Source organism: Lichenostomus cassidix, chromosome 28 (genome assembly GCF_008360975.1).
Source record: "Lichenostomus cassidix isolate B80296 chromosome 28, HeHo_3.0, whole genome shotgun sequence".
NCBI lineage: Eukaryota > Metazoa > Chordata > Aves > Passeriformes > Meliphagidae > Lichenostomus > Lichenostomus cassidix.
This window is the reverse complement of record NC_139508.1, coordinates 2,473,363-2,483,248: the sequence shown is the minus strand read 5'-3', so window position 1 is coordinate 2,483,248 and position 9,886 is coordinate 2,473,363. Positions and strand designations below refer to the sequence as shown.

At 49.0% G+C, this 9,886-nt stretch overlaps 1 long non-coding RNA gene across 2 annotated transcripts in view; it reads right to left on the bottom strand.

Moving 5' to 3' along the window:
- Window positions 1–4,071: 4,071 nt before the first annotated feature.
- LOC146426160 (uncharacterized) overlaps window positions 4,072–9,886 on the bottom strand; it is a 38,107-nt gene continuing 32,292 nt past the window's right edge. For both annotated transcript variants that reach the window (XR_014846249.1, XR_014846250.1), the window contains exon 3: window positions 4,072–4,348. This is a non-coding gene — a long non-coding RNA (uncharacterized LOC146426160). The remainder of the gene's footprint in view (window positions 4,349–9,886) is intronic.

Here is a 9,886-nt window from a genome sequence, read left to right as displayed (position 1 = left end):
ATGAGGAAAAGGAGAAGGAGAAGGAAAATGAGGAGGAAGAGGATGAGGATGAGGAAAAGGAGGAGGAAAAGGAGGAGAAGGAGGACTAGGATGAAGAGGAGGAAGAGGAGGATAAAGAGAAGGAGGAGGAAAAAGAAAATGAGGATGAGGAGGAGAAGGAGGATGAGGAGGATGAAGAGAAGCATGAGGAGGATGAGGAGGAGAAGGAGGAAAAGGAGGAGGAAGAGGAGGAGGAGGAGGAGGAGAAAAAGAAGAAGGAGGAAGAGGAGGAGGAAGAAAAGGAAATGAGGACGAGGAAAATGAGGGTGAGGAAGAGAAAAAGAAGGAGGAGGATGAGAAGGAGGAGGAAAAGGAAAAGGAGGAAAAGGAGGAGGAAAATGAGGATGAGGAGGAAAAGGAGGAGGAAAATGAGAAGGAAAAGGAGGAGGAAAAGGAAGAGGATGAGGAGGAGAAAGAGGAGGAAGATGAGTAGGATGAAGAGAAGGAGAAGAAAGAGGAGAAGGAGGAGAAGGAAAAGGAGGAGGAAAATGGGGATGAGGAGGAGGACAAGGAGGAAGAAGAGGAAAAGGAGGAAGAGAAAAAGAAGAAGGAGGATGAGGAGGATGAAGAGAAGGAGGAGGAGGAGAAAAAGGAGGATGAGGAGGAGAATGAAGAAAAGGAGGAGGAAAAGAAGGAAAAGGAGGAGAAAGAGGAGGAGGATGATGAAGAGGATGAAGAGAAGGAAAAGGAGGAGAAAGAAGAGGAGGATGAAGAGGATGAAGAGAAGGAAAGGGAGGAGGAAAAGGAGGAAAAGGAGAAGGAAAAGGAGGATGAGGAGGAAAAGGAAGAGGAAAAGGAGGATGAGAAGGATGAAGAGGATGAGGATGAGGAGGAGGATGAGGATGAAGATGACTTTCCCACCTTGGCTCCCAAATCCAGCCCCATCCCAGCCCATCATGGCCTTGGAGGAAAAACAAGAAGGGGAGGATTGAAAGTGGGAAATGAAGGAAAAAATGTGGGAAATGAAGGGAAAATGTGGGAAATGAAGGAAAAAATGTGAGAAATGCTCAGAATTTGGGATTTTCACACCTCCCAACCTCAATTTGGGCTCCCAAATCCATCCCATGCCGACAGGACAGAGCCAATCCCAATCCCAATCCCAAGACAAATTTGGGAATTTGAGCCCCCAGGGATAAATTCAGATGAACCCACATCTCCCCACATCTCCCCAAACCCCACAAAAAGCCAAATCCACCCTTCATTTTGGGGGGAAAAAAATCCAGATTTTCTCCCTCACCTCCCTCACTTTTTATCAGGAAAAATCCCCGAAAAGCCCCGCCGGCTGCCAGGCTCACCCCGGGAGAGGTGAAACTTATTTTTCCTAATTTTTCCGACAGCTCTGCTGTCATGTGAGGGAAAATCTGGGAGCAGGGAGGACCTGGGGGGATGTGGGATTTTCTCCCTTGACTGATTCCCGAGGATGGGAGGAGATGAGGCTGCTGAGGCTGCGGGGATGGGCTGATCCCAACCTCCTGCTGGAGAGCCTGGAAGGGTTAAATCCTGGGAAAAAGGGGTTTGGGGTGGAAGTGAAAATTGTTAAATTCTGGGAAATGGGGATTGTTAAATCCTGGGAAATGGGGATTGTTAAATCCTGGGGAAAAGGGGTTTGGGATGGAAGTGGAGATTGTTAAATCCTGGGAAAAGGGAATTGTTAAATCCTGGGGAAAAGGGTTGGGATGGAAGTGGAGATTGTTAAATCCTGGGAAAAAGGGGATTGTTAAATCCTGGGGAAAAGGGTTTGGATGGAGTTGGAAATTATTAAATCCTGGGAAATGGAAATTCTTAAATCCTGGGGGAAAGGGTTTGGGTGGAAATGGGGATTGTTAAATCCCAAAGAAAAGGGTTTGGATGGAAAGGAAATTATTAAGTCCCAAGGAAAAGGGTTTGGATGGAGCTAGAATGGGTTAAATCCTGGGAAAAGGGGTTGGGATGGGGATTGTTAAATCCTGGGAAATGGAAATTCTTAAATCCTGGGGAAAAGGGTTTGGGTGGAAGTGGGAATTGTTAAATCCTGGGAAATGGGAATTGTTAAATGCTGGGAACTGGAAATTGTTAAATGCTGGGAAAAGGGTTTGGATGGAGCTAGAATGGGTTAAATCCTGGGAAAAAGGGGTTTGGGATGGAAGTGAGGAATTGTTAAATCCTGGGAAAAGGGTTGGGATGGAAGTGGAGATTGTTAAATCCTGGGAAAAAGGGGATTGTTAAATCCTGGGGAAAAGGGTTTGGATGGAGTTGGAAATTATTAAATCCTGGGAAATGGAAATTCTTAAATCCTGGGGAAAAGGGTTTGGGTGGAAGTGGGAATTGTTAAATCCTGGGAAATGGGAATTGTTAAATGCTGGGAAAAAGGGTTTGGATGGAGTTGGAAATTGTTAAATCCTGGGAAATGGGAATTGTTAAATCCTGGGGAAAAGGCTTGGGATGGAAGTGGAGATTGTTCAATTCTAGGAAAAAGGGGTTGGATGGAAATGGAAATTGTTAAATCCCAAAGAAAAGGGTTTGGATGGAAAGGAAATTATTAAATCCCAAGGAAAAGGGTTTGGATGGAACTAGAATGGGTTAAATCCTGGGAAAAGGGTTTGGGATGGAAATGGGGATTGTTAAATCCTGGGAAATGGAAATTCTTAAATCCTGGGAAAGGGGAATTGTTAAATCCTGGGGAAAAGGGTTTGGGTGGAAGTGGGGATTGTTAAATGCTGGGAAATGGGGATTATTAAATCCTGGGAAAAGGGGTTGGATGGAAGTGGGGATTGTTAAATTCCAGGGAAAAGGGTTGGGATGGAAATGGAAATTGTTAAATCCTGGGAAAAGGGGTTTGGATGGAAGTGGGGATTGTTAAATCCTGGGGGAAAGGGTTGGGATGGAAGTGGAGATTGTTCAATTCTAGGAAAAAGGGTTTGGATGGAACTAGAATGGGTTAAATCCCAAGGAAAAGGGTTTGGGTGGAAGTGGTTAAATCCTGGGAAAAAGGGGTTTGGATGGAAAGGAAATTATTAAATCCCAAAGAAAAGGGTTTGGATGGAACTAGAATGGGTTAAATCCTGGGAAAAGGGGTTGGGATGGAAATGGGAATTGTTAAATTCTGGGAAAAAGGGTTTGGATGGAAATGGAAATTGTCAAATCCCAGGAAAAAGGGAAATCCCTGCTGGAGAGAATACGCGGGGAGATTCCATATGGAAAACCCAATTCTGGCTGTCTGGGTGAGAAAAGCAGGAAAAATCCCAAATTTACCCCAGGAAAAATCCCAAACTTACCCCAGGAAAAATCCCAAACTTACCCCAGGAAAAATCCCAAACTTACCCCAGGAAAAATCCCAAACTTACCCCAGGAAAAATCCCAAACTTACCCCAGGAAAAATCCTAAATTTGCCCCAGGAAAAATCCCAAACTTACCCCAGGAAAAATCCCAAACTTACTCCAGGAAAAATCCCAAACTTACCCCAGGAAAAATCCCAAACTTACGCCATGAAAAATCCCAAACTTACGCCATGAAAAATCCCAAACTTATGCCATGAAAAATCCCAAACTTACCCCAGGAAAAATCCCAAACTTACCCCAGGAAAAATCCCAAACTTACCCCAGGAAAAATCCCAAACTTACCCCAGGAAAAATCCTAAATTTGCCCCAGGAAAAATCCCAAACTTACCCCAGGAAAAATCCTAAATTTGCTCCAGGAAAAATCTCAAACTTACCCCAGGAAAGATCCCAAACTTACCCCAGGAAAAATCCCAAACTTATGCCATGAAAAATCCCAAACTTACCCCATGAAAAATCCCAAACTTACCCCAGGAAAAATCCCAAACTTACCCAAGGAAAAATCCCAAATTTACCCCAGGAAAAATCCCAAACTTATGCCAGGAAAAATCCCAAACTTACCCCAGGAAAAATCCCAAACTTACCCCAGGAATAATCCCAAACTTACCCCAGGAAAAATCCCAAACTTACCCCAGGAAAAATCCCAAACTTATGCCATGAAAAATCCCAAACTTATGCCATGAAAAATCCCAAACTTACTCCAGGAAAAATCCCAAACTTACCCCATCCGGGCGAGGGGAGCGAAGGATCCTTGGCAAAGCAGCACCAAAATCCCGATTATCCCATGGGATTGGGGTCGGAGCAGCCTGACCCTATAAACCCCAGAGGAGATTTTTCCGAGTTCCCAAGGACAGGGAATTCCATTCCATGGGGTTTGTCCATCCGTGGATTTTTGGGGTCAGGGCGATGTGGGATTTGGGGTTTTTCCGAGGATCTTCCATCCCATCCATCCCAGATCCCGGTGAGGAATGGGGTTGGGTCGGGTGGGTTGTGCTCTGGAAAAAATGGGATGAGGGTTGGGTCAGCTTGGGAGGGGCAGTGGGACTGGAGAGCATGGTGGATCTTCTCCAGACCCTCTTGGATCACCCCAAAACCTCGTGGATCTTCTTCAAAACCCCATGGATCACCCCAAAACCCCATGGATCTTCTCCAAAACCTCTTGGATCACCCCAAAACCTCATGGATCTTCTTCGAAACCCCACAGATCACCCCAAATCTTCTTGGGTCACCCCAAAGCATCATGGATTTTCTCCAAAACCCCATGGATCTTCTTCAAAACCTCATGGATCACCCCAAAATCTCGTGGATCTTCTCCAAAACCTCATGGATCACCCCAAACCCTCTTGGATCACCCCAAAACCTCATGGATCACCCTAAAATCTCATGAATCTTCTCCAAAACCTCATGGATCATTCCAAACCCACTTGGATCATCCGAAACCATCATGGATTTTCTCCAAAACCTCATGGATCTTCTCCAGAACCTCATGGATCACCCCAAATCATCATGGATCTTCTCCAGAACCCTATGGATCACCCCAAACCATCACGGATGCTCTTCAAAACCTCGTGGATCACCCCAAACCATCACTGATCACCCCAAACCCTCATGGATCACTTAAAAAAAATTCACTGATGACTTCAAACCCTCATTGATCACTCCAAAACCTCATGGATCATCTCCAAACTCTCACTGATCACCCCAAACCATCACTGATCGCCCCAAACTCTCATTGATCACTTCAGACTCCCATTGATCACTCCAAAACCTCATGGATCTTCTCCAAACCCTCGCGGATCTTCTTCAGAACCTCATGGATCTCCTCCAAGCTCCCATTGATCACCCCAAACCATCACTGATTGCCCCAAACTCTCATTGATCACTTCCAAACCATCACTGATCACTCCAAACCATCATCGGTCACTTCAAAACATCATCGATAACTTCAAACCCTCACCGATCACCCCAAACTCTCATTGATCTCTTCAGACTCCCATTGATCACTCCAAACCCTTGTGGATCTTCTCCAAACCCTCATTGATCAGTCCAAACCATCACTGATCAACTCCAAACCATCACTGATCAACTCCAAATCATCATTGATCAACTCCAAACGATCACTGATCCTTCCCAAACCATCACTGATCACTCCAAACTCCCATTGATCACTCCCAAACCACAATGATCATCTCCAAATCATCAGAGATCTTCAAAACCTCATGGATTTTCTCCAAACTCTCATTGATCACCCCAAACCATCACTGATCATCTCCAAAACCTTGTGGATCACCTCCAAAAAATCACCGATCACTCCAAACACTCATTGATCACTCCCAAACCACAATGATCATCTCCAAACCATCGCTGATCACCCCAAACCCTCATTGATCACTCCCAAACCACAACGATCTTCTCCAGACCATCAGAGATCTTCTCCAGACCATCAGAGATCTTCTCCAAACTCTCATTGATCACCTCAAACCTTCTCAGATCAACTCCAAACCCTCATTGATCACTCCAAACCCTCACTGATCACTCCCAAACCACAATGATCATCTCCAAACCCTCACTGATCACTCCAAACTCTCATTGATCACCCCAAACCACAATGATCTTCTCCAAACTCTCATTGATCACCTCAAACCTTCTCAGATCAACTCCAAACCCTCATTGATCACTCCAAACCCTCACTGATCACCCCAAACCACAATGATCATCTCCAAACCATCGCCGATCACCCCAAACTCTCATTGCCCCAAACTGACCTTTTTGTCCCAAAAACCGCAGCAGGGGAGGCGGCAAGTCCCACAGCGCCCATATTCACCCCAAAAGATTCACCTCATGTTACCCCAAAAGATTCACCCCGTGTTACCCCAAAACATTCCCAGTGGGAACAGAACTGCAAAATATTCCTGATGGGAACAGAACCCCAAAAGATTCCCAACGGGAAGATTCACCCCAAAACACTCCCGATGAGAATGGAGCCCCAAAACATTCCTGAGGGACACATTCACCCCAAAACATTCTGAATGGGAATAGAATCCCAAAAGGTTCCCAATGGGAATAGAATCCCAAAACATTCCCTATGGGAATAGAATCCCAAAACATTCCCAATGAGAATAGAATCCCAAAAGATTGCCAATGGGAATAGAATCCCAAGAGATTCCCAATGGGAATAGAATCCCAAAAGGTTCCCAATGGGAATGGAGTCCCAAAACATTCCTGACGAGAACAGAACCCCAAAACATTCCCGATCAGAACAGATCCCCAAAACATTTCTGATGAGAATGGAGCCCCGAAACATTCCTGAGGGACACATTCACCCCAAAACTTTCCCAATGGGAACAGAACCCCAAAACATTCCCTATGGGAATAGAATCCCAAAAGATTGCCAATGGGAATAGAATCCCAAGAGATTCCCAATGGGAATAGAATCCCAAAAGGTTCCCAATGGGAATAGAGTCCCAAAACATTCCTGATGAGAACAGAACCCCAAAACATTCCTGAGGGACACATTCACCCCAAAACTTTCCCAATGGGAATGGAGCCCCAAAAGATTCTCAATGGGCACATTCACCCCAAAACATTCCCAATGGAAAGAGAACCCCAAAAGATTCCTGGCGAGAACAGAACCCCAAAACATTCCCGATGGGAACAGAGCCCCAAAATGTTCCCGATGGGAACAGAACCCCAAAAGGTTCCTGAGGGGAACTCACCCCAAAACATTCCCGAAGAGAACAGAACCCCGAAAGATTCCCAATGGGCACATTCACCCCAAAGCATTCCCAATGGGAAGAGAATCCCAAAAGATTCCTGATGGGAACAGAACCCCAAAAGATTCCCAATGGGCAGATTCACCCCAAAGTATTCCTGCCAAGAACAGAATCCCAAAAGATTCCTGATGAAAACAGAGCCCCAAAACATTCCCAACGGGAACAGAACCCCAAAACCACCCGGATTTGGGGTGGGCCGACAGCCGGGGACAGAGGGACAGTGGGGTGAGGTGACAAACACCCCGAGGGGACAGCCGGGGTGGCTCAGACACAATGGGGCCATTGTAGGGCCGCGCCGGGGGTTTGGCCCTTCCTGCCCACACACAATAGGGGCGGCGACTCGCCCTGCGCCTCCCCCCCGGATAATAGGGCCGTTTGTGCTCCGCTGGACACCGACTGTGGGGCCGGGAAGGGACAGACCCCAAAAAGGGTCAGACAGACCCCAAAAAGGGTGAGGCAGACCCCAAAAAGGGTCAGACAGACCCCAAAAAGGGTCAGGGCTGTCTGTGGGACAGATCCTAAAAAGGGTCAGACAGATCCTAAAAAGGGTCAGACAGACCCTAAAAAGGGTCAGACAGACCCTAAAAGGGGTCAGGGCTGGCATTGGCCTTGCTCTGCCCCGACAGCAATCCCGAGGTTGGGAATGGGGTTTTTCCTGGGGTCGGGAATGGGGTTTGTCCCGGGACTGGGTTTGGGGTTTTTCCAGGAGTTGGGAATGGGTTTTTTCCCGGGGCTGTAAATGGGATTTGTCCAGGCCTTGCTGGGGATTTGGGGTTTTCCAGGCCTTGCTGGGGATTTGGGGTTTTCCAGGCCTTGCTGGGGATTTGGGGTTTTCCAGGCCTTGCTGGGGATTTGGGGTTTTCCAGGCCTTGCTGGGGATTTGGGGTTTTTCAGGCCTTGCTGGGGATTTGAGGTTTTCCAGGCCTTGCTGGGGATTTGAGGTTTTCCCAGGCCTTGCTGGGGATTTGGGGTTTTTCAGGCCTTGCTGGGGATTTGGGGTTTTTCAGGCCTTGCTGGGGATTTGGGGTTTTTCTAGGCCTTGCTGGGGATTTGGGGTTTCTCCAGGCCTTGATGGGGATTTGGGATTTTCCAGGCCTTGCTGGGGATTTGGGGTTTTCCCAGGCCTTGCTGGGGATTCGGAGCAGGGCAGCCTGGTGGGGCAGAGCTCAACCCCAGCCCTGCTCCTGGGGGGTGTCCTGGGCCACCAAATGCCACCAAATTGGGGTGGCAGAGCATCCTGTCCCCCTGCATGTCCTGTCCCTGTCCCCCTCCCGGCCTTGTCTCTCTCCCTGTCCCTGTCCCTGTCCCTGTCCCTGTCCCTGTCCCTGTCCCTGTCCCTGTCCCTGTCCCTATCCTGTCCCTATCCCCCAGCCCCTTCTGTCGCTGTCCCCATTCTGTCCCTGTCACCATCCTATCCCTGTCCCCCATCCGCATCCCATCCTGTCCCTGTCCCCCTGTCCCTGTCCCCCTGCCCCTGTCCCCATCCTGGCCCTGGCCCTGTCCCCATCCTGTCCCTGTCCCCATCCTGTCCCTGTCCCCAGCCCCTCCTGTCCCCTCAGCCCCCATTCCGGGGTCAGTGGGATCAGCAGATCCTACAGGGATTAATTCCCTGTCCTGTCCCCATCCTGTCCCTATCCCAATCCCATCCTGTCCCCATCCTGTCCCTATCCCAATCCCATCCTGTCCCCATCCTGTCCCTGTCCCCCAACCCCTCCTGTCCCCATCCTGTCCCTGTCCCCAACCCCTCCTGTCCCCCAGCCACCATTCCGGGGTCAATGGGATCAGCAGATCCTACAGGGATTAATTCCGTGTTCTAGTCCCCATCTTGTCCCTGTCCCCATCCCATCCTGTCCCTATCCCTGTCCCTGTTCCCATCCTGTCCCTGTCCCCAGCCCCTCCTGTCCCCCCAGCCCCCATTCTGGGGTCAGTGAGATCAGCAGATCCTACAGGGATTAATTCCCTGTCCCTGACCCTATTCTGTCCCAATCCCGTCCCTGTCCCCATCCTGTCCCTGTCCCCCAACCCCTCCTGTCCCCATCCTGTCCCTGTCCCCAACCCCTCCTGTCCCCTCAGCCCCCATTCCGGGGTCAGTGGGATCAGCAGATCCTACAGGGATTAATTCCCTGTCCTGTCCCCATCCTGTCCCTATCCCAATCCCATCCTGTCCCTATCCCTGTCCCTGTCCCCATCTTGTCTCTATCCCATCCTGTCCCTGTCCCCATCCTGTCCCTGTCCCCATCCTGTCCCTGTCCCCAACCCCTCCTGTCCCCTCAGTCCCCATTCTGGGGTCAATAGGATCAGCAGATCCTACAGGGATTAATTCCCTGTTCCTGCCTCGTGCTGTCCTGTCCCTGTCCCTGTCCCCACCTTGTCCCTATCCCATCCTGTCCCTGTCCCCCAACCCCTCCTGTCACCTCAGCCACCATTCCGGGGTCAGTGGGATCAGCAGATCCTACAGGGATTAATTCCCTGTCCTGTCCCCATCCTGTCCCTATCCCAATCCCATCTTGTCCCTATCCCATCCTGTCCCTGTCCCCCAACCCCTCCTGTCCCCATCCTGTCCCTGTCCCCATCCTGTCCCCATCCCCAGCCCCTCCTGTCCCATTCCGGGGTCAATAGGATCAGCAGATCCTACAGGGATTAATTCCCTGTCCTGGTGCTCAGGATAATCCCAACTCCGAGCAAAAACCAGGATTAGGCAGAGCCAGACTTTAATTTTCCCCCTTTAATAAAAAATTAATTTAATTTTTTTTTTTTTAC